At 43.8% G+C, this 4423-nt stretch overlaps 1 pseudogene; it reads right to left on the bottom strand.

Annotated features, from left to right (window-relative positions):
• Positions 1-1727: 1727 nt before the first annotated feature.
• Positions 1728-3104, bottom strand: LOC119811589 (annotated as a pseudogene).
• Between the last annotated feature and the right edge of the window lie 1319 nt (positions 3105-4423).

Raw genomic sequence — 4423 nt, 5'->3', positions numbered from 1 at the left:
TGAATCACAATACTAATCAATACTTCCTACCTGGTCTAGGAGATTATTCATTAAAAATTACTTTTATTATTTTTTGTACTTGTGACAAATAGAAAATATTTTAAAATAAAGTAACTTGAATTTTATATCTTGGGTTTGAAAGACAGATATTTTCTATATTTATCTTCTTTCATTTTTGGGTGGGAGATAGAGTAACTTAACTAGTGATTGAATGCATGCTGTGTAAGCACTCTATCAGGTGAGCTCTGTCTCCAGCTCCCAGCTTTCTTTTTCAGAATCATGAATTGACTGAAATATTTGAAGCATACAGTTCAAGAGAAAACACAAAATCCACACAGTTTTCTGCTTTTATTTGGTTCTGTTTGGGTGCTGTGAAAAGCCTATTGTCTCTGCAAAGTGGAGACATATTTGCTTTATAAGAATTTCCATGGGCAGATTGGTTAATTACCCTGAGGCTCGGTTTAACACTATGCATGATGTAAGTGGTTGATGGACTCATTTGAAGAGACCTCCGCCATTGGCCCACTCATATCTTTAAATGATGCTTTCCTTAGAGAATGGGCAGGGCCATGTTATTTGTGTCTAAGCAACAGAATATAGAAGACCACTTGGGATTATTGTGCTTCTAGTATGATATGCATTACATACATATGTGGCTTGTTTCCTGCAAGTAAATGTATAGGAGAGGCTGTCATCATTGATTTTGAAGAAACAAGCTTTCATGAGTAAGTAGCCATACTGCTGAGGACCTGGAGTGGCCCTTAGGTGTGCTGGTGGCAACCAGCACCAAACTCAAGCTTTTGTTTTGTGGCTTCAGAGAAGTGAATTGTTAGGGAAGCAGACAGTGGCCTTTCCATAGCTAAGTCTGTGGTGAGACCACTAGACCTGTAGGTGTAGCCTAGGGAGACTGAAACCGAGAGCCAGCAAAGACATGCCTAATTTCTGGCCTGTGAATATTAAAGAAAATAAGTGTACATTATCTGAATGATTGACTTGATAGTCAGGTGTAGGCATCAATACTATATGAATACAGTGTAGACATCATGCATGTCTCAGAACAGCTGATGAAATAAATAGCAAACGGATGGGGAAGACTCAGTAAAGGGTCTGCCACACGGTAGGCATCAATCATGTCTCATCTCAAGAGTTTCCTTTGAATAAATAAAGATGAAGATATAACAAGAATACGGGCCTACATGAAGTTTATGTGTGTCGACACTTAGCTAGTGACAACGGCCATCAAAGTGAAACTCAAAAGAAAGTTGAACAAGACAATGAGTAAGACTCACTTCCTGCCAGATTTCTTTTTTCTTTTTTTACATGATGCTATACATTTATCCTGAAACAGACTGTTCAAGGTAGCTCAATTCTTTACAAACTACAACTGTGGAATATATGTTAAAACAGTTAAACAATTTTAATGTTTCTTCCTTAACTCTACCGGACACACATCAGTTCAACTATGCAGAAGGCAGTGCCAGCACAGTTCATTAGGGCCTAACGTGTGAGGAGGGACCCCGCTGGCCCGGGTGAGCACTGTGGGGCTCACTGCCGCTCTGCAGACCCCCTGTCTGCCCTGCCCTATCACTGTGGAGTTTTCCCTCCACGGCACCCATTGAGGACGCGAGGAAAATCTACCACCCAACACTGTATCACAGGCTGCTTTCTAACACTCACATTCTAATGGTTACAAGAGCAGCAACGACAACGATAGAGAGGACAGACAGTTAAGGCACTTCTCCCTCTCCAGTGTGCACTCGCTGGTGTTTGGAAAGACTGGACTTGCTACAAAAGGTTTCCACACAGTGGTTACGCCAGTAAGTCTTTTTGCCAGTATGGATTCTGTGATGCTTATTAAAATTTGAACTATAGTTGAAGGCTTTGCCACACTTCTTACACTTGTAGGGCTTTTCCCCTGTGTGCAGGTGCTGATGGGAACTGAGACCTGGGTGCTGACTAAAATTTTTTTCACACTCATTACACTGAAAGGGCTCCTCCCCGGTATGGATACGATAGTGTCGAATGAGGCTGCCCTTTCCACTGAAGGCTTTCCCACAGTCTTTACACTGATAGGGTGCCTCTTCCTTATGCATCATTTGATGTTTAAGGGGGTCGGAGCTCTGCCCAAAGGCTTTCCTACACTTACAGTCATAGGGCCGGTCCACCAAGTGTGTTCTGCAATGAAGGGTAAGGTTAGAGCTGTGGCTGAAAGCCTTCCCACACTCGGTGCACACATAAGGCTTCTCCCCAGTGTGTGTTCTGCAGTGTTTAGTGAGGTTTCAGCTACTGCTAAAGGTCTTTCCACACTCCGCACATATGTAATGTTTTTCTCTCCCAGGACAAGCTTAGCAGTCGTGTGTTCTGCCCCTTTCCTGGAACCTGTGTCTTGCAGAAAAGCTTTTGCTCCCTTCTCCCTTTCCAGATTGTTGGCCCACTGCCTTTCTGACCTTGACCCATACTTATTGGCAGCAGTCACAGGAATGATGTCCCCTTTGAGTCTGTCTGCATGAGACTCCTCTTCAGAACTTCTCTGCTCATCTGCTGAGTCCTCCTTCTGGGGATTCGATTTCAAACCTTGACGCTTTCTCAGATCCTGAATGAAGACCTCCTCCTCCTCAGTCTCTTGGATGTACAGGGCCCCCAAAACTCATATTTGGGGCTGGCATGCCCGGGCTGAGGCTGGGTACTCCTTAAGGATTCCTCTGCAGTTCCTGAAGTTGACCTCTTCTCCCAAGCCTGCTTCTGTTCACTTTGGGGAGATGAGACCTGCAGTCCTGGCTCATCCAGCTCTTGCTCCACGTCTTCCAGGAGAGTGACGGCCTCCTCTGCACTCTCAGGGCAGTGCTGTTGCACCCAGGCCTGGAGTTCTGGGGTAGGATCGACAGGAACTGCTCCAGCACCAGCAGCTCCAGGATCTGCTCCTGGCTCTGGATCTCGGGCTGCAGCCACTCACAGCAGAGCACCCGAAGCTGGCTCAGTGCGTCTCGCTGCCCAGGAGTGTCATGTTAGCCAAACTGCCTGAAGCACTGACGGGATGTCTCTAGGCTAGGGCGGCACTTGGCCTTCTCGTCATCGTCTTCAGCTTTATGGGTCGAAGGCCCCATTTACTCCTGAGGTGGCCTAGGGCCCAGAACTGTGGCCATGCTCACCACACAGACTCCAGACACAGCAGGACCTTGGGGAGCAGACCTGGTGCCTTTGAATTTCTGTTTCTTAAGGGTCACAACTCAAACTGTTACTCAGAACCGCTTCAGAGCCTGGAACCTGCACAGCCGCCGAACACCCGCCCTGAAGGACTTTTTATATTTAGAAAACACTGTGGAACCACGTTGTCTCCTGGTGAACTTAAGGGTACCTGCTAACAACGTCTGGGTCTTCCATGAAATTTGACTCAAATTATTCTTTTGATTTCCTATTTCTCTGTGTGTGTGAAGACTAAGATCATGGATATGAATGGCTTTCAGGAATATTTGAAGCTTTTCATTACATATACTCATTGTTTCTAGTACTATATTACAACAAGACAATTTAACACAAATATATATTGTATGTTGAGCACATCCCCCCTTACCCCTTCTCTCACTATCTCTAATCCTGTTAGTTGTTTCTTACTTTAGACATTTTTGTCCCTACTTGCATGCCATATTGACAGATGTGCTTTTATGCACCCATACATAATCTAGGAACCAGACTTGAGATAAGAAACAGTATTTCTCTGAGCTACTCAATTCATTTAACATGATTATTTGCTTTTGCATCCATTTTTCTGCCAATGATGTAAATTTGTTCTTCTTTGTAGGTGAAAAAATTCATTGTATGTGTGTATCACATTTTCTTTATAGCCACAACTGTAGCACGAACAATAAAAACCCAGAGACAGATAGTGGGGTTCAACCTGAAAACCAGACAAGAAAAGCAGCTAAGCTGCTAGACCTCTACCAAGGTTGGGTGACTGCAGACCAAGCAGATTAAACCTCTCTCACTTCCCATTTTATATTCCCTCTAGTGCTGGGATTAAAGCCGTGACTCCCTAGTATTGGGATTAAAAGTGTGAGGCATCAGCGCCTGGATATGTTTCTGCATTGATCTTGTGTAGCCCAGGGTGGCCGTGAACTCACAGAGATCCATCTTCCTCTGTCTCCCAAATCCTGGGATTAAAGATGTGTACCACCACTGCCTGACCTCTAAGTGCTTAGCTATGCCCTTCTGATCTTTAGCCAGTTTTATTTATTAAAACATAAATAAAATACCATGATAGACAACTGCTTAATATCTGTTTAAAATACCAACTTATAATCAGTTTGCTTTTTGCCCAGACCTTCATTCTTTTAACAAAATTTAAAAATTTAGCCACCAATAAAACAGATGTCACCATCATAGGAATGTGGATTTCCCACTAGAACACTGATTAGGATAAGAAGTA

The sequence above is a fragment of the Arvicola amphibius genome, chromosome 4 (assembly GCF_903992535.2).
Source record: "Arvicola amphibius chromosome 4, mArvAmp1.2, whole genome shotgun sequence".
Taxonomy (NCBI): Eukaryota; Metazoa; Chordata; class Mammalia; order Rodentia; family Cricetidae; genus Arvicola; species Arvicola amphibius.
The sequence above is the reverse complement of the archived record's forward strand: the minus strand, read 5'-3'. Positions and strand labels throughout refer to the sequence as shown.